The 26,201-nt window shown below is 44.0% G+C and overlaps 1 protein-coding gene across 5 annotated transcripts in view; it reads right to left on the bottom strand.

The window, feature by feature from the left end:
• UBE3A (ubiquitin protein ligase E3A) overlaps window positions 1–25,359 on the bottom strand; it is a 75,209-nt gene extending 49,850 nt beyond the window's left edge. The window contains exons 1-3 of one of the 5 annotated variants that reach the window (XM_070750999.1): window positions 24,848–25,313; window positions 8,922–8,990; window positions 1,397–1,560 (exon numbers count right to left, since the gene is read on the bottom strand). The gene's annotated coding sequence lies outside the window, so the exon portion shown is untranslated. Of the gene's footprint in view, window positions 1–1,396; window positions 1,561–8,921; window positions 8,991–24,847 lie in introns of all 5 variants that reach the window. The other 4 variants (XM_070750997.1, XM_070751000.1, XM_070750998.1 and 1 more) reach the window with 4 other exon arrangements.
• Between the last annotated feature and the right edge of the window lie 842 nt (window positions 25,360–26,201).

Raw genomic sequence — 26,201 nt, 5'->3', positions numbered from 1 at the left:
TTGCCATTTGCAACCTTTGCTTCTGGCTTTCTACAAAGTCCATGAGGAAGCTGGCAGGAACTTGCGAATAATGATAATATGACATCATACCTAATGACCAAGTTGGGTTTGCTTAATGACAGCAACCAGAACTGTTGCAGCTATTATTATATGTCAATATGGTGACATGACATTAATGACCATGTCACTGAGCAACAGTGTTACTGGCCCTAATGATTTGTTAAGCAAGGAATACCTGTATAAGTCAACTTAGAAGTGCAGCAGCAGAGGACAAGATTGTTCTTCATGCCTACAATAGAATATTTTTTGGTCTCAAAATCACTATAAGTGAGTGAAAGATGAATCTTGATGGGTAAAATCAGAGTGGCAGAAAATAATTATTTGCAAAAGCTCCGTTTTCAATATTTATCCTAAGGTCAATAGATGAATAAATTCCAAATAACACACATATTTTGAAATTTTGATCATTATTTGTGAATATTCTACCAACCCAACTGGTAAGATTAAAGATTACAGATGACAGTAATTGTAGTCAGGCCTTGAGAGGTCATCTGCCTCTGATCTAGAATCACAGTTGAGACAGAGCTTCAGGCCCAATCATGGGATTGGCGTCGTCTTTTAAAATATTGAACTGATTTACATGGTGACCCATCTCACAAATGTGAGCTGGCTAATTGCAATATTATGAATGCACTAGAAGATAAAATGCTAACCCACTAACCAAAATAGCATTAATTGTCAATGGACTGCATTCCCACTGATATCAAATGTTACATTCAAGGAATATATTAAAAAAATTAAGTACTTTATTTTTCTCAGTATAAGACGCACCTATTTTCCTTCCTAAAAGAGGGTGAAAATTAGGATGCGTCTTATATTCTGTATGTAGCTTTTTTTAAAAAAAAAATTCCCTAGCCCTAACCAGGCGGTCACGATGTTCCCAACTCTTACAGGCTTGCAAACTCTTTCATTATTATTCTCTCAGAATAAAGTTTTTTTAAAGCCCTAACTAGGGGATAAGATAATGTGCTGAAGCTGACCATACTAAGGACACTAGCTAGATGAATATCTGGTAGGCAGATATTCCCTCCCTATTTTCCTCTCCAAAAACTAAGATGCGCCTTATACTCCAGTGCGTCTTATACTCTGAAAAATATAGTACCTAATCAAAATCATAAGACTATGAATTCAGTGGCTGCATACTTGGCAATATGAAGTTCAATGCAACTTGCTGAGCCTTCATTAACAAGATATGCAGCATTCTTTTTACCCTATGGTAAAGTTTGATAACCATTTGTTTATATTGTTCTATTACTTACAAAAAATATTAAAAGAGGGCAATACAGTTTTACATGCTTTGACTCTTCCCACATATTTGCAGTAGTTTCAAGCTTACTTGTCAATTGTTTCCTGCAGTTTGGCTTCACTGATATCAAACGTAAGGCTGATCTTCTACTCTGTCATGTCGCTATCAGCCAGTGATTATTCAGCAATACTCGTACCCACAGTACCCTGAGGCCTCCCATTGGCTTTCTTCTCTCCAACTGAAGACATCCATTGCTGAAACAGAACCAGACGATGTCTTATACGTTTCTATTACCTTACCTTATTGCTTTTACTATATAATTCTTAATTGTTGGTTTTAAATTGTTTTAGCAATTTAAAACATTTTGTAAACTAGAATACTATAAGCTATAAACTAGTGGGATTATCAAAAAGCAGACATAAAAAAATTGTAAAGTATTGCCTATTTAGGCTATCAAACTCTACAGCTACCGAGTAAAACAGCTCAATAGTGACTACATTGTAAGATGGAGTAAATTGACATGATCTGTCATTTGATAAAACTATTTAATTTTCCTTAAATATAAAATAGGCGTTGATTGCTTACCTGAACGCCTCTTCTCGTACGGTGAGCGGGTACAGCAGTCACATGGGTTGCTCATGTCCAATCCGGTGGAACTGAGCCTAGTATTAAAAAAGCTTGCCGGATCCGCCCCTTCCCCAGAATTCGCGAATCCATAGACTAGGCTCAGTTGTGAAGCTCTGTAGTGTTCAACTCTCATTGTTAGAGGAAGAAAGATATAGAAAGGTAAAGAAGACACATACAAGGGCGGGAAGTGACTGCTGTACCCGCTCACCGTACGAGAAGAGGCGTTCAGGTAAGCAATCAACGCCTATTCTCCGTACTGAAGGAGCGGGTCCAGCAGTCACATGGGACATACCCAATAGATGGTCCCTAGGGTGGGATTAGCTTGCTATCGTGTGAGATAACGGATTGGAGTACCCTTCTGCCGAAGGCAGCGTCCGCTGAAGCATAAGAATCAATTTTGTAGTGCCTGATGAAGGAATTTGGCGAGGCCCAAGTGGCTGCTTTGCAGACCTCCTCCAACGGGGCTTGAGTCGCCCAAGCGGCCGAGGTGGCTGCGCTCCTGGTGGAATGCGCGGTGATGTTCCTTGGAACTGAGAGGGAGGCCGACTCATAGGCCTTAGATATAGTCCCTCTGATCCAACGGCCTATTACTGTTGAAGACACTTTGGCCCCCATGACTCTGGGATGATAGGCTACAAAAAGTGCTTCTGACCTCCGAAAGGGTCCTGTGCGTTGGATATATATTCTCAGCGCTCTGGTGAGATCCAGGGTGTGCCATCTAATTGCCAAGGGATGGTCTCGTTGGAGGCAGAAGGAAGGTAGGACAATATCCTGAGATCTGTGGAACATGGAACTGACCTTGGGTAAGAAGGTAGGGTCCAGTCGCAAGACTACCTTGTCCTGATGGAATTGACAAAGGTCCTGCCTGATTGAGAGGGCAGCCAACTCCGAAATGCGCCGGGCAGAGGTAATAGCCACCAGGAAGGCTACCTTAAAGGATAGGTACCTGAGGGATGCCGATTTTAGGGGTTCGTATGGTGCCTGCGTGAGGGAGTGGAGAACCCGTGGCAGATCCCAGGATGGATACCTGTGGACCTTGGAAGGTCTGAGGTTGGCTATGCCCTTGAGGAATTCCTGAACTTCAGGGAAGGATCGGAGAGGCTGTCTGCGGGGACCCCCTAGGACAGATGAAATGGCTGCCAGATGACGCCGGAGGGTGCTGGTGGAAAGTCCTTTATGGAAGCCTTGCATAAGGAAGGAAATAATTCTGTGTATGGGGATGCACAGAGGGGAGAGACCTTCCTGTAGACACCACTGGTGAAACTTGGACCACGTGTGGTCGTAGATTCGATTGGTCGAGCCCCTCCTGGCCTTTAGAATGACCTCCACTGAATCGGGGTCATGACCACACAGTTCTAAATCTCTCCTGATAACAGCCAGGCGGTGAGGTGGAACCACTCCGGGTCTGGATGGAAAGAGGCCCCCTGCCGCAGCATATCCCCCGAAACGGGGAGTCGCCAAGGGTCCTGGACGGATAGCTGTTGGAGATCCGCGAACCAGGGCCGGCGGGGCCAATGAGGGGCGATTAAGATTACTCGGGCCCTCTCGGTGAGGACCTTGTGAATCACGTCCGGGAGGATTGGAATTGGAGGAAATGCGTAGAGTAGGCCTGGAGGCCATGGACTCCGGAGGGCATTGATTGCTTCCGCTCCCGGGGATGGAAATCTGGAATAGAAGCGAGGGAGTTGGGCGTTCGCATTGGTCGCGAAGAGATCCAGGACTGGTAGGCCGAATCTGAGGGTGATTTGATGGAACAGGTCTTGATGGAGGTTCCACTCTCCTGGGTCTATCGTTGCTCGGGATAGCCAATCCGCCTGGACGTTGAGACTCCCCGAGATGTGATCGGCTAGGAGCGACTGGAGATGTTTTTCCGCCCAAAGGCCCAACTTGAGGGCCTCCCTCATGAGAGCCTTGGATCTCGTGCCCCCCTGTCTGCAGATATGGCTTTTTGTGGCAATGTTGTCGGTGAGAATGAGAACGTGCCGGTTGGGAATGCGAGGAGAGAAATGCTTCAGAGCCAGGGAAACGGCTCTTAACTCTAGCCAATTGATTGGCCTGGAAGCTTCCTCCGGGGACCATGTGCCCTGGGCTATCATCCCCTGGGCGTGGGCGCCCCATCCCGATAGACTGGCATCTGTGGTGATGACAAATTGATCCGGGCACCTGAACGGGGATCCTCTGTCCATGGCCGGAGACTTCCACCACTTGAAGGATCTGCGAACACTCAGTGGGATGACAATGCGTCGATTTGAGTTGCTGTGCCCCGATCTCTGAAAAGGCAACAGTAGCCACTGGAGTTCCCTAGCATGAAGGCGAGCCCAGGGAATGATGCCTATGCATGACACCATCTTCCCCAAAAGGGAAGATAGAGTAACTATGGATACTGAAGGATTAGATAAAATGTTAGAAATTAACTCCACTATACTGAGTTTTCTCTCGGGAGAGAGAAAAACCTGGGAGGATTTTGAATCAATAATGGATCCCAGGTGAGAAATGGAAGTGGAAGGTTGGAGGTGACTTTTATCAAAGTTGATGGAAAATCCATGGTCCTGAAGGACTGACATGGTGACAGAAAGGTCTGTTTTCACTCTCTCTAGGGAGTTCCCATGAATTAAAATATCATCAAGATAACATAAAATGTGGATGGGAGACGCCCGGATATAGGCCGCCAGGGACCCCAAGAGCTTTGTAAAGACCCGAGGGGCCGAGGAAAGGCCAAATGGCATCGCCCTATACTGGAAATGCCTGCCTTGAAAGGAAAAACGTAAAAATTTTCTGTGGCATTTGGCTATAGGAATGTGAAGGTAGGCCTCAGTGAGGTCTAAGGAGACCATGAAATCTCCCGAGTGAATGGCGGCCAAAATAGAAGACAAGGAGTGCATCTTAAACTTCCTATATTTGATGAATAGGTTTAGTTTCTTTAAATCCAAAATGGCTCTCCAACCTCCGGAGGACTTTGGAACCATAAATAGGATGGAGTAAAAACCTAGGCCCTTCTGACCCGAAGGGACCGGTTGAATGGCTCTGATGGACAAAAGATGAGAAATGGCCTCCTCCATACGGTTACAATCTGAGGATGACCTGGGAGAAGGGCAGGAAATAAAACGTTTAGGGGGAGGAGAAATAAATTCTAAAAGAAGGCCTGTTTGAACAGTGTCAATGACCCAAGGGTCCTTGGAGGTGAGACGCCAATTAGAGGCGAAATGAGCTAGGCGACCCCCTATGGGAATGGAGGTAAGATTACCATCTAGGTTTTTTTGAAGCTCTGTTAGAGGAAGCTCCCCTTTGGAAACGAAACCCTCTACCCCTGGAGTTCCTACCTTGGGAACGAAAGCGGGGGGAATACTGACCTGGAGATCTCTGATAGGAAGCCGCTTGATCTTGCTGGCGCCCTGGGCGACGAAAGGACTGCGTTTTGGTAACCTTTTTGGTGGTTGGACCCAAAACCTTCTTCTTGTCCGTGGTCTCCGTGAGGAGTGGATCCAGAAGATCACCGAAGAGAAGGTCGCGCTTTAAGGGGCCCTGGGATAACTGCCACTTTTGGCGAACTCCCGCTTGCCAAGGGCGAATCCATAGGAGTCTTCTTGCCGTTGTAGAGGCTGCAATAGACTTAGCAGAAAATCTAGTAGATTGCAAGGTGGCATCAGCCACGTACTGGGCAGCTGCAAAGACCTTGTTGAAGTCTTGTTGACCTCTCAAGTCATCGGGAGGAATGTGCTGTTGAAGTTGGCGAAGCCACAGCAGCATGGCTCTGGAGAAGAAGGAGGCCGCTGCCGAACTTTTAATGGCCCAGGAATCAGCGGTGAATCCTCTTTTGAGCATTTGCTCGATGCGCTTGTCCTCTGGGCGGAGGACTTCCTCCGCCTCGCCTGGCACAGCCGCTGCCGAGTGAAGAATCTTGACAGGTTCATCTGGTTTGGGAAAGGATAGAAGCTCTTCATAGGAAGAGGAAAGTTTATACAACTTTCTGTCCTTGGTGGAGGGATTAAGGCCAGAGGCTGGAAAATCCCACTGTTTGAGTAAGGCATCTTTAAACAATTTAGGCATAGGAATTACCTCGTTATCCTCCTGTTCCTCTGTGAAGTAAGGTAAATTCTCCTCCGGGGGATCAGTGGAAGTGGAGGCTTGTTTCTCCTGGGCCGCTAATCCCGTAGAAATTCTAGCTTTGAGGAGGAGAGATTTGAATAGTTGAGAAGGAAAAATAGTAATTGGAGGAGGGACTTTTATTTGGGATTCCTCATCCTCTGATAAGCCCTGAAAAGGGTCTTCATCCTCCTCTACATCCTCATATTCATCCTGGGAGGAATCTGAATCATCCTGAATAGGAGCTCTGACCGCTGGGGAAGAACCCAAGGGGCGGGAGGAACGAGAAGGAGGAAGAGGTAAAGGAAGCTCATTGATGGTGGAGAGTTTGGCATCAATGGCTTTGGACAACACAGCAAAAATAGATTGGAACTCAGGAGGTAAACTGGAAATATCAGCAGAAATGGCAGAAGAATCCCTAAAGGCCTGGGAGGATCCTGGCTGGGGGGAATCTTCAATAATATCTGGTTCCTCTGGACCTATGCCCCATAGGTTAGGTTGGGGTCTGTCTAGGTTTGGCTCATCCAGAGATAACACAGGGACCCCAGAAGGAGGCAGACTAGAGGCCTCTGGTGGGTCTTGACTACTGATTACTTGGGCCTGCACTTTCAAACGTTTTGCTGATTTGTCATGGATTTTTTGTAGGGCTAGGTCCCTTCTCTTCTCGGCCCTGGTGACCTTGGTCGAGGGGCGGGCCCCTGGAGAGGAGGAGGAAGAGGCCTGGGGGATACTAGTAATTTCATCGCCTGTAGGCCTGGCCTCTCTGGGACCTTTAGTTGTGCCTCTCTTGGGAAAAGTAGCCATAGTCTGACAATTAACAGAAGACAAGGCTGAGCCAATAACTGAATTATAAGGAGAAGATTTCAAGGACTTCCCAAGAGGAATGGATCCTGCTTCGAGGCCTCGAAGCTGCTGAAACGTGAGGACAATCTGGGCAAACCCAGAGTTCGTGCCCCCAAATCCAGCGGGGCCAGCCTCCCTAAACTTTGTAATTAAGTAAACCAAGGCACTCTGGTTGGAGGCTTAGCCGGTGGAGAATTTAGCCTGGGACCCCCAAGGCCCGCTCCCGGATCCACGCGGTGGACTGAGGCCTACGCGGCTGGCAGAAGGCCAACACGAGAGGCCTAGATTTTAAAAAAAGGGCGCGAAGGCCTTCGCGCCGAAAAGATCGCTCCGTTGAATTTCTTAAGGGAAAAGCGATCGACTAAGTCCAGGAGACTAGAAGGCGTCTCACTCCGCAGGAGGTATTTTATAAGCCCTTAAATATTTGTATACAATAAATAATCAATAATTCAATGGATAAATACTTGCACCAGGACCTCCAGGCCAAAGGATTAGAAGAATCCACAAGCGGCCGCAGGAATCGTAACCGGCAAAACCGCCGGGGGAAAACGAAACCGCAACTTCTCCTAAGGAAAAAAGCCGAGCCGCTTTTTTTCTTTTTTTCTTTTAAACGGCTGGCGCAATTAGTGCAAGTAATTAAATAAAGACAATAAATCTTACTACTTTTTGAAGGAAAGATCGAAGGGAAGGTGTTAGAATGTTGAACGAGCTATCACAATACAACCGCAGGATATGCGAACTGAGCGAATTCTGGGGAAGGGGCGGATCCGGCAAGCTTTTTTAATACTAGGCTCAGTTCCACCGGATTGGACATGAGCAACCCATGTGACTGCTGGACCCGCTCCTTCAGTACGGAGAAATTAAGTTGGCTTGAATCCCAAGAATTTTCTTAAGGCACTCACAAATTATGGCTGTTCAATAAAAGAGATGCATCACAGTGCACTGAAGTGCAAACCAAGCGATGGTCTTCAGGTTTTTACAAGGATGAAGGAAAGTGACTATGCATTGGAAGTCACGAGAAAACAGGGAGTTAGAGTTGGGAGCAATTTCTGAACAGTTGTGTAAGCCTTGTAAAAGACATTACTTCTTTAATAATATAAATGGAGCAGCTTTGACTGTAGATTATGAAAAATGTTATAAATACATATGCTTGTGGTTGGGTGTCTGTATAGATAGAATGCCAAGTTATTGTATTTTGCTATACATATATGCATGGAAAGTCTACAACTTTATTTTTTTGCACTGGGTTGGAAATAGCAGTTACAAAAAGCTCATACTTTTTCAATATATAGACTGCATCCAGAATCCAAAATTTTGCTTAGAGGAGAGAGGTATAATTGAATTAGTTGTATTATATCTTTTGCCTGAGGTATAATAAGCCTTTAGTGAAAAATAAATTGCTAGCAATATAGCATTAGTAGAAAACATGATACTCATAAGAGCCATACGTTCTTATGTAGAAAAATAGACTAAATGATTCTTTAAAACTGTGTATTAGAAACTTCCCTTCAGCAAACATTGTGTTTCGGTTTCAGCATGCATATTTTCAGATATAACAAACTGAACTAAAAGAAGCTTGATGTTTTTTTTATTGTTGTAAAAGTAGACCACCACTCATTTAATTAGAGCTAATAGTCATAAAATTAGTTTTAGCATTATTCTAAGGAAACAAGCAGGAACATTTGTAGTATACAAATAAATTATTGGAACCAAAAGCATAACAGATGGATGACCATGCATTTTAGATATACAAAATGTATGAAATTCAGTTTTGTGTTATGAAAGTTCATTGAACAGCTAAACTAAAATAAAAATGGCTCAATTTGTATTCTACCCACAAACAATTGGCATATAACATTCAAGTAGAGCTGCTATCATTCCCTTTTTACAATTATTACAGGCAAATACTTACATTCCATAGACACCTGTATATTACATAATTGATACTTAGCAACTGAAGATCATAAATACCAGTGTAAATATTCCTATAAGTTAGATTTAATAATTGTAGTTATTTTTGTTACTAGGAATATAGTAATCAAAATATAACTATTCTACTTACCGCGTTTTTCTATCACTTCGGCAGAATGTTCTTGCACAATTGGCAAATAGCCTTTGATGGGTTGCAGACCTAGAATATATTATCTTATTTAATTTTTGAAATAGTGATATATAATTTAAAATACATAAACTGAATGCTAGCCTCTTAATAGACTCACTTGGAAAATACAGATCCTACACTCAAGATATATTTTTAAAAAAGCTGTGAATTACAAATTATATTTCAATCTTTTTTTTAAAGTTTCTGACAGTAGAATGTAAAAGAAATAGAAAAAGAAATCTAAAAATCTACATCCTAAATCCCATAAGTACATTGTTACTATCTTAAAAACTAAATAATTGCATAAAACCTTGGCTTTCTGGATTGAAATTGCAGCAGCAATTTTGAAAAAAGTAACAACTTAAAAAAATGTATCTTTTGTAGTAAGATGTTTAATATACAACTAACATTTGTATGCATTTAAGCATTAAGTTAGCATTCAGCATGATTTAGGAACTACAGTGAACCCTCGAGTTTCGCGTCCTCGAGCATCGCGAAAGGGCTATATCGCTAGTTTTCAACCCGGAAGTAAACTCCACCATCTGCGCATGCGTGCCCTTCCACGCATGCGTAGATGGTGGAGTTTCCCCGCCGGGCAGAGGCTTCCCTGGGTCTTCCCCCTCTTGCCCCGGTAAGACCCCAGCGGCGGCGCGAGCAATGGCGTGGGCTGGCGGGCGGCACGCGCGCGGAAACCCCAGCTCCGCTTCCCAGCTGGGAAGCGGAGCCGGCAACAGCGTGGGCGGGCGGGCGGCGCGCGCGAGCTTGGGGACACCCCACCTCCGCTTCCCAGCTGGGAAGCGGAGCTAGGGTGTCCCCACGCGCGCGCGCGTTGCTGGGGAAAGCGCGCGCGCTTGGGGACACCCTAGCTCCGCTTCCCAGCTGGGAAGCGGAGCTAGGGTGTCCCCACGCGCGCGTGCGTTGCTGGGGAAAGCGCGCGCGCTTGGGGACACCCTAGCTCTGCTTCCCAGCTGGGAAGCGGAGCTAGGGTGTCCCCACCGCGCGTGCGTTGCTGGGGAAAGCGCGCGCGCTTGGGGACACCCCAGCTCCGCTTCCCAGCTGGGAAGCGGAGCTAGGGTGTCCCCAAGCGCGCGCGCACCCCAGGCGCGAGCAACGGGGTGGGCGGTCGAAGAGCGGGCAGCAGTGGAAGTAAAAACACCATCTGCGCACGCGCAGATGGTGTTTTTACTTCCGCACCGCTACTTCGCGAAAAATCGATCATCGCTTGTGGTCCTGGAACGGAACCCTCGCGATGATCGAGGGACCACTGTATTTAAATCACCAATAAGAAATTGATAATTAATGAACTGATTCAGTTTGGGTGAATTAATCCTTAATCTGTTTGCCCATATTTTGGTGGTGGACAACAATCTAATGCCTAAATATCTTTCTCTCTCCCCCCCCCTTAAATATATGTTCCTTTGTTCTTTGAGAAGCTATATCAACCCACATTTCACTTAAAGTACTTGAAAGGAAGCACATGGATATTTAAAAGGTTTGAAAACTTTTAGTTAATCCAGAATATGATAATCATTTAGTGACTGGTTTCAATTTCCTTGCTACAACAAATTCATCAATTGCTGGTCACTTCTAAGAATGACTATAAATATTGATTATAATCAATAAAAGTAAATAAAAGAGTAGCAATGGGCAACCTGTGCCATTCTTATCAATTTCAGTCAGCATGACCAATGGTGATAGTTGCTAATAGCTTTAGTTTAGAGCTCGGCATATTGCCCCATCTTTGTCTTATGCAGCTTTTAAAAGCTTATTTTCATGAATATTTTAGGACTGGATTCTTTGGAATGAGTCTTCTTATTGTTTTACCACCAGCAGAGGCATAATTAATAGCAATATGAAAAGAGAATTTACCCTTAAGATTGTTAAGAGGTGTTAAGAAACAACCTATTATAGCGTGCTTTATTCAAACTTGTGTTTGCCATCCAAGCACAAAAAAGTTAGAATCCAGGATTTGATTTTTCTTTTTAAATATAATTTTATTAGATGGTCTTATAAAAGTTTGAAATAAGCACATTGGAAGTTCTCGTTTATTGTTAGTTGTGTAAAACCCTACATTTATTGGAAAGGCAAAATATAAAATTGAAAATGCACACATTTTGAGAAGGAATAAACGATAGGGATTGGAAGCCTGGCCATTTAAAAATAATTCCTCCAGTGCTAATTTGTAGTGTGATAACCTATATTTTAAAAATATGGCTATCATGCCTCTCAAAGCGTTTCCTTACAGTTTAAAAAACTTAATGGAGAACTTTTGTACTGTTTGAAAACTGTTCCCAATTGATGTATGCTTTTAAATTCATTTAATTCATGGGATAGTAATATGTATCTCCTTTTATGTAAAATAAAGCTAGAACTTCTAATTTTTAATTATTGTTAGTTGAAATTGTCTATTCAAAATTTAACAAGCAACAATTAAATTTTCCATAGCATTCAAGACTTTATAATTAACTCACCATATTGAGGAAAGTATAACAAAAATACTTCTATGATAGACTAAAGTTTTTTGTTTTCAGAGGCTAAAATAGTGATAGTTGCCTTATCAGCAATAACATAGCCCTTTTAAAGTATTAAATATACAATACGTTTGCAGTAGTCCCTCACCTATCGCTGGTGTTATGTTCCAGACCTGGCCGCGATAGGTGAAATCCGCGATGGGGAATTTATCGACTGATAGTACTTATTTAAGTATTTATATTGTAATTGTTTGGTAAGTTTTCATTGTTTTAAGTGTTTATAAACCCTTCCCATACAGTATTTATTTTAGATACAGTATTTAAATACAGTATTTACAATTTTAGATTTTTTTTTTTTGAAAAACCTGCCAATCGAGTTTGGCGGGCTGTTTAAATCTGCTGATCGACTTCCTCAGAAACCCGCGATGAAGTGAAGCCGCAGTAGGTGAAGCGCGGTATAGCGAGGGACTACTGTACATTAAAAAGTGTTCTTATTTCTAAATATGATATTGAATTTTGCTGGCATGAATTTGAAGGGTTTAGGACTTATATGTAGATTACAAACCATGGACTGCTTGCACATTTTAGATTACTTTTCTGATAGTGTTATTTTCCCCAATCTTTCTTCTTTAAATGCACCCAAAGGATGACTTTCACCTAATTTAGCTTGACTTTTAAATCATTTTGGATTAATCCTGATTTAAAACAAATCTCAGTTAATGTTGAAACAAATCAATATTAAATCAAATACGAATTCTTATTTAAAAAAATTATATGAAATTAAACTCGCCAAGAATCTCCTTCTAGCTGGACCCAGCAAGAAAGATGTTTATCTATGTCTAACATTTATTCTGCATTCATAAAGCATCATCCCAACCAAACCACAGTTCAGCATTACATGCAAAAATAGTCACTTTTAAATCAAAATTACTTTTATATCCTTAGAGCAGGATCAAAATTAATCAAGCTGTTTACCTTTTAAAAATAATTTGTAATTGAGAACTGCTTTAAATTTAATGAGGCGATTTCTTAAAGCAACTACAACTTTTAGCATTGTTCAGAAGCTTTAAAATGACCTTCTTTAATGAATGTAAGTGCTGATCTCATACTCCCAAGAGATTCAAAGACCTTTTATCTAATTATTTTTTAAGGGTGCCCAGCCATTATATAAAACTAATCACACACCAGTGTGCCATACACAAATCTAAACAATTATTCACAATCATAGAAACATAGAAAAAGATCTCATGGTCCATCTAGTCTGCCCTTATACTATTTCCTGTATTTTATCTTAGACTGAATATATGTTTATCCCAGGCATGTTTAAATTCAGTTACTGTGGATTTACCAACTACGTCTGCTGGAAGTTTGTTCCAAGGATCTACTACTCTTTCAGTAAAATAATATTTTCTCACATTGCTTCTGATCTTTTCCCCAATCAACCTCAGATTGTGCCCCCTTGCTCTTGTGTTCACTTTCCTATTAAAAACACTTCCATCCTGAACCTTATTTAACATATTTATCATAGTGTGTCATTCTGGTTTGCTGTTGAAATTGTCAAACTGAAAAATGGATGAGATGCTGGGAAAATTCTGGTTTTAGTTTAATCTAGAGTTTCGCAATCTGGGTTACAAAAATCCAGACAACCAATAAAAGATATGAGTAGCTAGATATAGTCAACTTGAAATCGCTACCGATTGTCAAGGTCCCGACTGAAGAACCCAACCAAGCAAGCACTGTTGAGAGCATGCTTTGAACTTGACACTGATAACTAGTGGATTTTTATAGTTCAGATCCAGGGACCATAACCCCTAATATCTGCTCAATAACCACCTTAATACCCTTCAGAAGTCTATGTACTGGATTGTAGCAACTACTGTCCAAACTATTTGGAGAATAAGATATCCAAAATCTTTTTAACCATAAAGGCTTATTGCAAGAATTCCTAGCTTTGAATAATTTCCCCACCCAAACTTTAAGAGACACTGTTTCAAGTCTCTGAAGTGTGCTGATTGAATGCTGTGATTGGCTTTGGATTTTAAAATGTTTCCAACATAGCCAGTTATATGCAGAAATCAGAGTACTGTAGTTCCATTCCCATTACTGGCTTTTCTCAGAGAAAAGGAGATAAGAACCAGTAGCCATTTATTTAAACATATTCTTAGAAGAATATATTGCTGATGCTCCAGTCACTAACTCACCTGGATCAAACAGGATGTTGTATCTGCATTCACTAGAGATTTATGTTAACTAATGCCAAATGTAAGAACTGATGAAAATTACTCTTGGTTACACATCTGCCAGCTAACTAAGTTAACTACTGTTTTCAATAAAATCTTTGCTATAGAAAGGATAGGTAGAGTCATCTCTAGACAAGATGGGCAGCATACAAGTTGAATGAATGCCTGAAATGCATGCATGTATATTCCTGGTTTTGATAGGTCACCTTTTGAAGTTAGCCATTATACAAAATGGTGCAAGTATGTGTATATCTTACATAAACTCAGTTAATGCTACTGAGGTTTTCAGTTATGAATAGAAATACTACATTGCTATCTGCCAAATTTTGGTGTGTATATATAGGAAGAACATTCTATGGATATTCTTGCTGGTTAGAGCGTTTAGGGCATTCTTTAAAAAAATGAGACGATTGTCTATTTTATACAGATCTCTATTGGAGGATATGTCAATACCATCCAAAACAAACTACAGTAGTACCACTACCTAAGAACGCCTCTACTTACAAACTTTTCTAGATATGAACCGAGTGTTCAAGACTTTTTTGCCTCTTCTGAAGAACCATTTTCTTCTTACAAACCTGAGCCTCCGAAACTGTAACTAGAAAAGGCAGGGAGAAGCCTCCATGAGGCCTAGAATCTGCGGAGAGGGGCGGCATACAAATCTAAATAAATAAATAAATAAATAAATAAATAAATCTATGTATCTAGAAATCTCAGCTAAGCTGGTAAGTAAATATAGAGTTTTTGTATGAAAATACTTTTGTAGTGTTACTTATAAAACTACATGGGTCTGAACATGAAACAATCAAGCTCAGCTCAAAAGAGACTATTTCTTACCATGAGCTTGTCAGTTTTATTCTCTCTCTCTCCTTCCTGAAACTGCCAAAAATGCAGAGGCAAACTGCCGAAAAGTCAGTCTAAAAAGAAAAACAACTACAACAATTCCAGTCCAACAAATGAGGAGTATACAGGAAAGGACCCCCCAAGAGCGGGGCTGAATGCTGGCTCCATCTCATGAGAAGACTAATGCCTCTTTTCCATCATGGGTGGAGCTAGTATTAAGGCGGGACATACCGAAGCTAAAGGTCTTCCCGGGTGGGCAAAGTCAAAGTCCGAATCAGTGAGACTCCTCGTGGACTGTCCGCAATATCCTTTGGCTGAAGGCCGCATCTGCCGACATGAATGAATCAATTTTGTAGTGGTCAATAAACTGAGAAGTCCAGGAAACTCCCCGACAAATCTCCACCAAGGGTGCCTGGTTCGCCCAGGCCACCAATATGGCCGCACTGTGCAAAAAGTGGCCTGTGATCTCTACTGGCCGTGACAGAGCAGAAAGTTCATATGCCTTAGCAATCACCCCACAAATCCAATGGCCAATGGTTGTAGAGGACACCTTCTGACCCAAAGATTGCAGTAAAAAAGCAATCAGTACTGCCTCAGAGTTACGGAACTGACGTGTCCGATCTATGTAAATACGCAAAGCATGGTGGATGTCCAGAATGTGCCAAAATCTCTCAGAGGGATAAGCCAGGTTGATTGGGGAAAATGAGTTCCTGAGTCCTATGAAAGGAGAAATTGACTTTGGGAATGAACAAAGAGTCTAACCGAAGAACAACCCGGTATAAATGAAAAATACACAAGTCCTTCCAAATGCAAAGTGCTGAGAGCTCGGAGATCCAGTGGACCAATGTGATCACCACCAGGAAGATGATCTGTGGAATAGATACCTGAGACCAGCCAGCCGCAGCAGCTCATAAGGCGGCCCCATCAGAGACTGCAACACCATGGGGAGATCCCAGTTCAAGAGTCAACTTGGTCCTTGGACAGGACTGAAGACAGTTCTGCCACCTACCTGTAGAGCGTGTTTGGGAAAAGTCCCATGGCCAAACCCCACTGGAGAAATTTGAGGACCTTCGGAAGAGGAATCCTCAAGAAAGGAAGGCCCTTGGATGCGCACCAAGTGCAGAAGGATTTCTACATTGCAGCATAGATCCTCTCCATGGAAGGACGAAAGGATGCCTGAATACTAAGGATAACCTTGGGGTCATCATCCTGGTGTCTCAGAGTGCACCACTCAACAGCCAGGCATCACCGCAGTGCCACTAGGATTTTCGTAAAAACTCAGGGAGCAGAGGAAAGGCCAAAGGTGAGAGCCATATTCTGGAAATGCCTACCCGCACAGCAGAACTGAAGGTACTGCTGATGAAGATGGTTAATCGGTGTAAGCAGGTAGGCTTCGGTCAGGTCCAGGGAGGCCAGGTAATGGCCCTGCCGTACACACTGCAAAAAGTGCATCTTGGACCATCTATATTTGATAGTTCAGAAGCTTAAGATCTAGAATTGCCCTCCACCCCCCTGAATTTTTGGGGACTACAAAGAGGATGGGATAGTACTCCTGTTCCTGCTGATCCAGAGGGACCTGCTGGATGGCATAAACGTCCAGCAGGTGCTGAACCACTGAATCTATAAGGGCTTTCTTGGAGGGTACCTTAGATATGGGACATGAAAAACCTTGGGGGAAGGGAGAGAAATTCTAGCGAGAGACCCTGACTGACTGTTACAAGGTCCCATCTAGTCTGAGTAGTCTGCTCCTACACTGTGGAGAAGGCGAAACAACCCCCTATGGGAGGATTGGAATGGACCCTATAGGGAGTGGCAGAAGGGATGACCTCCTCCATCCCTGAAAGCTGGCTTGAACTGCCTTCCCCTCCTGGATTTATCCTGAGGCTGGTGTTGCCCAGATCCAAACTGATCTTGCTGCCGGGAGAAGCTGAAGTCCTGGTCAGGAGCCAAAAAGGGCCATCAGGAACAGGGAGACTGGTGGAAATTGCCTTTCCGAGAAAGAGACAGCAGATTCTTCCTCCTATCCCAAGTCTTAATCAAGATTGGATCCAGAGATTCAGCAAACAGATTCTGACTCCAGAAAGGGTGGTGGCCCAAATGCCACTTGTGTTGGGTGTCCACTGACCACTGATGAAGCCAATGCATGTGCCTCACGATCACTGATCCAGTGGGCTTCCACTGGAGGGACAATGAGAAGGAAGGCCAACTCTGGACTCACATTAACATGCTTGGAGGCAAATCAGGAAGCATGCAGGGTGGCATCTGCTGCAAACTGAACTGCAACTGAGACTTTATTGAGGTCCTGTTGCACTAGTGTGTTGGAAGCCAGAATCTGTTCCTGGATGAGTTGCAGCCAAATCAACGAGGAGCAAGTGAAGAGGGAAGGTAACAAAGATGCCTTCACTGCCCCTGCAGCTACCTGGTGTACTTTAATAAGGGCCTGTTCAGTTCTTTTGTCTTCAGGCTGCAACAGCTCCTCCAATTCACCAGCATGGTGGTCAGTATATGCAGGGCCATCTCCAGGGCTTCCACTGGAGGGACAGTGAGAAGGGAGGCCAACTCTGGACTCACATTACATGCTTATGGTCAAGCGAAGACGGCATAGGCCAGGGCTGATCACTGATGCTGGATGTTGTCCAGAAATAACTGTAGAGCCGGAATGATGCCCACCTCCAGCATGAACTCTGTCAAGTTGCTGAGAACCCGAGCCCACGGGAGTGGGCATAGGATCCAAACCCATGGAGCAAATCTTGTAAAGCAAGAATCTTGAAGAGCCCTGGGGGAAAACAGCATTAGAGACCTATGTGTTCATGGAGCATCCCTTCATTTCTCCCAGCTTGAAGTTGCCTTGGTCCAAATCCACCAAGGGATCTCCAGAATCCTCATCCGAAATATTGGAATAGTAGTCAGGGCTTTGTTGTCTGGCACTGAGCCCAGGTCTGTGAGGAGCCCACTCTGAGTCCACCAATGAAGGCCTGCCTAAGGACTGCAGACATGCTGATAGGCCCTGTTGAACTGCAGAGACCATTAACAGTTTCAAGGTGGCATGGTCCAGAGGAAGAGGAACCCCCATCGAAGGCACAGGTGGAGCCCCAGTGGACTGGGGAACCTCCTGGACTAGAGTACAGGAGGTCCTTGGAAAGCCAACTGACCCCCAGATGTCCACAGTGACCCTGGTGAGGGCAATATTGTCAAGGGCCAGCTGATCACTAGATGGGGAGGTTGCAGTACTGTCCCCTGAGGACTTAGAAGAGGTGTCCAGAGCCTGAGAATGTGAGCGTTTGCCAGCTGAGGTCTGATTGCAGAGCCTCTGCAGGACCTTGTCCCTGTGACCCTCCGGTCTCTCTGAGGCCTTGGCATCATGAGGAATAAAAACAGCTCCAGTCATTGTCTGAGCTGAGGGTCTGACCCCCTCTTCATCTGGGGTGTGGTCATTAGTTTTGTGCTGCTGCTTGCCCTGTGGCTTTTCCTTTAAAACATCTCTGTCTGCCATTCTGAGGCCCAAACAGCTGCCCCAAATGGCTATCGCAACTATAAACATAAATTTATTTATTATTTATTAATTGGACTTGTATGCCACTCCTCTGGAGAAAGTCCAGAGGGACTGGTGTGACACCCTCAAGACGGAACGAGGAAGACAGTGTGTCTGACGTCCCGCCAACAATACGCAGCTGGGAACCTCCAGTGCCACACCATCCCCAAATGTCTGTTACAGCGTCCTGTAGCTCCGGGAGCTCAAAGCTCTAAAGGCAGACCAGGGCAAGCTCTCAAGGGTCAATGCCAAATTAGGAGGCGTAACTGCACACCACAGCAGAAGCTGATGCTCTATTGCTGAGTGCCCAGATAGAAGAGAGCTTAAACCGCCTCGAGTCTACGGAGAGGAGCGGCATACAAATCAAATCAAATCAATCAATCAATAAATAATAAAAGTCTTTCAAATCAGAGTAAGAACTCGTGATGTAGAATAGTCTCAAAATGCAATGTTCAAGCAGTCAATAATAGAGAAAAGCCATTATTCAGGAAGGAAGAAAAGGTAGCCACATTTGTCCAGTCTGAGGACCGAGTCGAAGTTGGGTCCTAGGAGGGCGGATCCAGCAAAAAGTAATAGACACAGTCATTGTTCTGAGTGGACGAGGACAACCCATCCTGAATGCTGACTCCATCCATGATGGAGAAGAAAATATGCATCTCATTCATAATTTTACTAAACTCAGGACAATCACCTTCATTAAGTTCACAGACCATCTTTTCTGAATCAAGCTATTCACCTTGTAGAAAACATTTTACGTATTATTTTAGAACTGTAACGACAATGGTATTGCACAATTAAATCACACCTCAAAATTTGTCAGCGCTTTAAACAGATGCTACCTAGGAACTCCAAAGAAGTCATTTTGTACTTCCAAAAGATAGAGGTCAATAGGACAAAAATTAAATATTCTTGCAATAAACTCCATTACTCCAAATTTGCATGTTAAAATCTGAAGAAGAAATTGCTTGAAGTCTATGCTCATTCTGCAAATTCTTGAAATTAGTAATACAGTAGTCCCTCGCTATACCGCGTTTCACCTACTGCGGCTTCACTTCATCGCGGGTTTCTGAGGAAGTCGATCGGCAGATTTAAACAGCCCGCCGAACTCGATTGGCAGGTTTTAAAAAAAATAAATCTAAAATTGTAAATAATGTATTTAAATACTGTATCTAAAATAAATACTGTGTGGGAAGGGTTTATAAACACTTAAAACAATGAAAACTTACCAAACAATTACAATATAAATACTTAAATAAGTACTATCAGTCGATAAATTCCCCATCGCGGATTTCACCTATCGCGGCCAGGTGTGGAACGTAACACCAGCGATAGGTGAGGGACTACTGTATTTAAAACCAGAACTTGAATCACCATATGAACTATTGAACAATCTATTTTTTAAAATTTCTGCTCTTTAATACTTTCTCTGAGCATCTCCTGATGATGAAAAGTATGCATCCAAAAAGAATACAGTGATCCCTCGATTTTCGCGATCTCGTTCTTCGCGAAATGCTATATCGCGATTTTTCCCACCCGATGACGTCACTCTCTTCCTTCCTCATCTTTCTTTCTCTCTCTCTTTCTCTATCTTGCTTCTTCCTCTCTCACACTCTCTTCCTCCCTCTCTCATCTCTTTCTTTCCTTCTCTCTCTTTCTCTATCTCTCCCCCTCTTGCTGGCGGGCGGCGGGCGGGCGGGCGCATCAGTGAGGAAGACCCAGGGAAGGTTCCTTCGGCCGCCCAGCAGCTGATCTGCTCGGCAGTGCGGTAGCAGCGAGGAGCCGAATCGGGGTTTCCCCTTTGCGTGGGCGGCGGGGAAACCCCAATCTTCGTCTGTTCGCTGCTGCTGCGGCCGCCCAGCAGCTGATCTGCTCGGCAGCGCGGTAGCAGCGAGGAGCCGAATCGGGGTTTCCCCTTTGCGTGGGTGGCGGGGAAACCCCGATCTTCGTCTGCTCGCTGCTGCTGCGCTACCGAGCAGATCAGCTGCTGGGTGGCCGCAGCAGCAGTGAGCAGACGAAGATCGGGGTTTCCCCGCCGCCCACGCAAAGGGGAAACCCCGATCTTCGTCTGCTCGCTGCTGCTGCGCTACCGAGCAGATCAGCTGCTGGGCGGCGGAAGGAACCTTCCCTGGGTCTTCCCCGCCGCCCACGCAAACTCCACCATCTATGCATGCGCGGCCATGAAAAAAAGGGCGCGCATGCGCAGATGGTGTTTTTACTTTCGCAACCCTACATTGCGAAAAATCGATTATCGCGAGGGGTCTTGGAACGGAACCCTCGCGATAATCGAGGGATCACTGTACACCAGTAGTCCCCAAACTACGGCCTGCGGGCCACATGCGGCCCACTGAGGCCATTTATCCGGCCCGCCAGTGAGCGACAAGAGTACAGGGAAAAGAGAGAGAGAAAGAAAAGGGAAAGAGAGGGAGGGAAGGAGAAGTGGAGAGGAAGGAAGGAGAGAAGGAAGGAAGGAAAGAAGGAAGGAGAAATGGAGGGAACAAGGAAGAAAGGAAGGAAGAATGAAATGGAGGGACAGAGGAAGGAAGGACTGTTTTTTGGGGCGGGGTAATTTTTTTAAATTTTTCTCTCAACATACATTCAAACAACACAGTGTACCATCTAATTTTCCATGAATAAAATGTGGTATTTTGTTAGTAACTAATATCAATCATCAAAAAAGTTGCAAAAGGTTTTTTTCCTAATTTTGTCATCCAGTTACATTCATTTTCTTTTAATTAAATTCCCTCCTTAATGTTCCTTCAAAAAGTGCAACACCAATTATATTTCTAACTTATTAACCATTATGCCAAAGTGCTTCCTTCTTTCTTTATACATTTTTCATAAGCCAAGAAAACCTTGTATAGCCAATCAGATGTTAACAAAAGAAAATTAAAAACAAAACATAAACATATATGAATTTCAGATCTTCTCCCCCCTCTAAATAGTACGTTCCCATTTTGTTTTTTACTTTAAAACAAGGTATGTGCATTGTGCATAGGGATTTGTTCATAGTTTTTTTTTTATAGTCCGGCCCTCCAACAGTCCGAGAGACAGTGAACTGGCCCCCTGTGTAAAAAGTTTGGGGACCCCTGCTGTACACCATTAGTTATTGTTTAGTTACTAAGGCGTGTCCAATTCTTTGCAATCCTGTGGACCACGGAATACTGGGCTCCCCTATTCCTCCAATTTTCTGGGGTTTTCCCATTCATATTCATTGGTTCAATGACACTATTTAATCTAATCATCTGCCATCTCCTTGTCCTTTTGCCTTCACACTTTCCCAAACATCAGAGTGTTTTCCAGTGAATATTCTCTTCTCATTAAGTAATCAAAGTATTGGATCCTGATATCATATTAATATTTTCTATTCTTAACAAATTTTACTCTTAAGCCACCTGATTAACTAGTAAAGGTATGTACATGTTCCTTTTTGAACTAATTATGAAAAACATGAGGTAAACTAAGCTTACAGGGAAACTGGCTTTTCTACTTTCATTTTTATTTTCTGAACTATATATATATATATAATGGCATTCACCAAGCAACTTCACATCCAAATTATAAAAAACTAAACAGGAATGTTTTTTCTGCTTGGAATCCTAACTTACATAGGGTTTTTCAAACTTCACAAAAGTTCATTCAAGTTCAGTTTTATTGTTTTTGCTCAGACTAATACTTACAATATAAGGTAAAGAAAAGGAGTAATACATTTGATAAGAGTCCTCCTGTTATAGCTCAATCTTGGTATACACACACACACACACACACACACACACACACACTATTGTTTTTGTGTGGAAACAGCTCAATATATAGAAACTTATAAACCAGAAATTTCTACACACAAGTTTCTAATTTCACAAAAGACACTTATGAGCCGGGGTGGCGCAGCAGGTAGAGTGCTGTTCTGCAGGCCACTGAAGCTGACTTGTAGATCTGAAGGTCAGCAGTTCAAATCTCATCACCGGATCAAGGTTGACTCAGCCTTCCATCCTTCCGAGGTGGGTAAAATGAGGACCCGGATTGTGGGGGCAATATGCTGGCTGTTAAAAAGTGCTATTGCTAACATGTTGTAAGTCGCCCTCAGTCTAAGGAGAAGGGCGGCATAAAAATCAAATAAATAAATAAATAAATAAATAAATAAATAAATAAATAAATAAATACCTACAGAATAGGTTCCATTTCTTCAACAATTCAACCCCAAGTTGTAGTGGGTGGCAAAGCTACACTGGGACCACAATCAGGCAGCAGAGGATACAAGCATATTCTTACTTTCTCACACTTAAACAAACACTTAAGTCTCGTAATTAAAGCACCATGCTACAATGGTGGGTGACTATGGTCCAATTCCACAACACTTCACAGTGTTGTTGCTATACAGAAAATAGAAGGAAGGAGTACAGGTAGTCCTTGACCACAATAGAGCTCCAAATTTCAGTTGCTATATGAGATAGTTAAGTGAGTTTGCCCTCTTATATGTCCTTTTTGCCACATAGGTTAAATGAATCACTGCAATTGTTAAGTTAGCAAAATGGCGATCAAATGAATCTGGCTTTCCCATTGACGTTGCTTGTCAGAAGGTCATAAAAGGGGACCCGGGATACTGTAACTGTCATAAATATGAGACAATTACCAAGCACCTGGATTTTGATCACGTGACCATGGGGATGCTGCAACGTAAATAATTTTTTTTCAGTGTTGCTGTAACTTTGAATGGTCACTAAATGAAGTGTAGTCGAGGATTACCAGTATTACATATTGTTTGTTGCGTTGAACTACTTATAAAAATAATAAAGGAAGGATAAAAAAAATTAACACAGTTGGACTTCATTACAACTTGAGCATTGACTTTAAACTTTTTTAAAGCACAAGATTAACTAGGACTAATAAACTGTTGATATTATGTTGTCTGCAGGAGTGGGTTCCTGCCGGTACGGCTAATTGTGCACAGCTTCATGGGTCTGGTGCTCAAGCGCAGGTTCAAGTGCAATTTTGCTTCCTGCAACTGTGCAGGTTGCAAAATCTTGCAGGGGGACACACTTGCACGCATGTTTCAGCCAGGTTTTTTGCTAGGATGCATGGATGGAAGCAAAAACCCTCACTGAAAGTCGCGCGCATGTGCATCCCCGTGTGAGATTTTGCAACCTGCACAGTTGCAGGAAGCAAAATTGCACTAGAACCCGCAATCGCGTGCCAGACCCATGAAGCTGCGTGCAATTAGCTGTATTGGCAGGAACCCACTACTGGCTGTGTGAAAGTAAAGACTGGATATGACCCCTGAGGTGAAGAACTAAATGTAGCTTACATGTCAGTTCCCTGAATATTGGTGATTTATGTTTGGCAAAAATAAACAAGGAAGGAAGGAAGGCAAAACAAAAAGGTAAAAAAAAAACCATATCAAAACCTGACCATCTAAATAGTTCAGAATAGGGACTACCTGATTACCTTATTTGTTCTATGGGACAAAAAAATCAAGCTTAATAAAAATTGTATGAATCTTTCTCATAAACAGCTGTCACATTAGAAGACACAAGAATCTTGTACATCCACTCCAAACACAGTCTTCGTTTTACGTTTATGGTTTTAAGCTATGCTTTTTTGGCATTATCTTATTCAGTCTTGCCTGCTGCACTGATTTATGTTATTTTACACTGGATGTCAAATAAAGCCCTAGAATAACTTTTTTTTAAATGACAAAAAAGCACAACTCTGCAGGATCTCCACAACACTATGAAAATTTAAAGTTGATTTTGCTGCTTATACTATAATGAACCACCTGTTTCCTGATTGCTTATTTGACCCCTATGACAATTCATTTTGTACCTTGTGATTCTTGACACACACACACACATATATATGTGTGTGTTTGTCATATGTTTTTTGCTGAATTTGAAAATTAAGGGAGACTAGGATAGAGCTTATTTTGGCCTCATCAGCTAGCCATACCCTCACTGGGACTTGAACCTGCAACCTTTGCCTTGTAAGGCAGAGAATTATATATATATATAATTATATATGTATCTTTTCTTTTATGTACACTGAGAGCAGATGCACCAAAGACAAATTCCTTGTGTGTCCAATCACACTTCGCCAATAAAGAATTCTATTCTATCTCTCATGTGATGCAGCCATTTATACCTCAGCACAATTTCAAAAACAAGAGCACTGGAGCAGAGTCCAGGGGGCAAATTGTTTCTATTTCTCAGCTACAGTAACTCCCTATAGAGTTTCTCGCTATTGTGTGTGGACGGGTAGCGAGTGGGTGGAGGCCACGGAGGGGAAAAAAGGAGGCCTGAACTGACAAGCAACACTCCCCCCCCCCCCCGTTTTCAACGCAAGGCACCAAATCGGAAACTGATTTTTTTTGGGGGGGGGGCTTTGAACAGTCCTTTAAATCCGATTCAAGGAGGCCATTTCCTCGTTTTTCGCGGGACAAATCCTACCCTCTGAAGTGAAACTTGCATTGTGTTTCAATGGTGCTGATCTCCCAAGAAGAACCCGCGTCCAGGACAGCGGCCTAACTAACGCTGTTGCCCAAACGTAAACCACCCCACCTCGCCCTCTCGGCGTTTCTTCTTTCTGGGCGCCCGGCGGACACTGCGCTAAAAAGACGCCGCTGGCCCCGAGCAACTTCCCCTTCCAGCGGCCGGCCTTCGCTCAGCCCCGGATGGCAGCGCCTTCGCGAGGGAGAGAAGAGCGACCTCCCCTTCCTCGCACCGGGGAAGAGGCGCCGCCGCCGCTTCCCCTTAAAAGGGCAGCGTGCACACCGAGCCCGGACCACCGCTTGCCCGCCCGCCGACTTACCTGTCGTTTCCCGCTGTATATAAAAACCGGCAGGCTCTGGAGAAGACCGGACGCTTCGGGCAGGCGGGATAGATTTGCTGCTTCCTTCAGACGACGCCTAGGCTAGGCCGTGCGGCCAATTGCAAAAAGGACGTGAAGCGCGCGGGGAGCCGCCGAAGGCTAAGGCGGGGACGGCGGCTAGGCCGGGCCAGGCGAGGCCTGGGAAAGACCCTGACGGCGCTCTAGGCGTGCGCGTGGCTGTCGAGATGATGGTGGCGGCGGCTGAGTTAAGGGCCGCGTTGCGCCTCCGCCTTTTTTTTTTGTCACCCCCCTCTTGGATCAACCGGAACGCAGCGCCACCATCTTAGAGGAGGAGGAGGAGGAGGAGGAGAGTGGGGGGAGAGGTTTGCCGAAGAAGGGGGAAAGAAGAAAAAAAAAAGGCAGGAGAAGACGGATGTCAGCGCGGACGCAGCCTCGGAGGACTGACGAGAAGGAAGCTTGCGGGGCCGGCATGCATTGCGCGCGGACGGCCCGCGTGAGGGAAAGAGCGGCGCGCGCTTTGGTATTGCGCTCCCGCCGCTCTAGGGAGATAGAGCCATAGAGTCTTAGAATTGAAAGGGGTTTGTGGGTTGACGTGTGCCCTCCTGGCTGGGGCGCTGAGGGGGGTCGTCGTTCCCCGGTCGTGTCAGAATACTTGGATGGCGGAAGCAATTAACCGGAGGAGGGGGAGTGTCAGTTCTCTTAGACAGCCAACTATCCGAGACGATTTTAAGAGAGTTCCCACTTTGAAGAGGAGATGGGATAGATCAGGGGTCTCCAAGCTGGGCAACTTTCAGACTTGTGGACTTCAACTCCCAGAATTCCTCAGTCATCAATGCTCTACACCTCATGTCAGCAAAGCTGGCTGAGGAATTCTTGGAGTTGAAGTCCACAAGTCTTAATGTTGCCCAGATTGGAGACCCTGTCCCCCGCTGGCCCTTGAATTTGGGAGCGCGAGAGCAGTTCCTCCTTTCGAGAGGCAGCAGCGCGAAGGATGAGGGTGGTGTTGCAAGGGGAGAATCCAGGGATCTATGGGGAGGAGGGGGAGCCCGAGGGTAAACCAAGCGCAAATCCAAAGAACAAACAGAAGTAAGCACATGAGAAACACTGACTAAACGTGGGTGTCGGAATAGAGCTAGATGGGACCAGCGGTTCCCAACTTTTTCTATACCTTGCACCCCTAGAACGGTTCTTATATATTTTCTCATGCTTTAAAAAAGTAGTACCTGGTTTGAATTATGCATATGCACCTATAATTCTGAAAGTTCTAAAGCCAAGTTTTTGCATACCTGGAATATTGTCTCGCAACCCACCCCCCAGTTGGAAATCTAATCCA

Source organism: Erythrolamprus reginae, chromosome 4, assembly GCF_031021105.1.
Source record: "Erythrolamprus reginae isolate rEryReg1 chromosome 4, rEryReg1.hap1, whole genome shotgun sequence".
NCBI classification, from domain to species: Eukaryota; Metazoa; Chordata; class Lepidosauria; order Squamata; family Dipsadidae; genus Erythrolamprus; species Erythrolamprus reginae.
The sequence above is the reverse complement of the archived record's forward strand: the minus strand, read 5'-3'. Positions and strand labels throughout refer to the sequence as shown.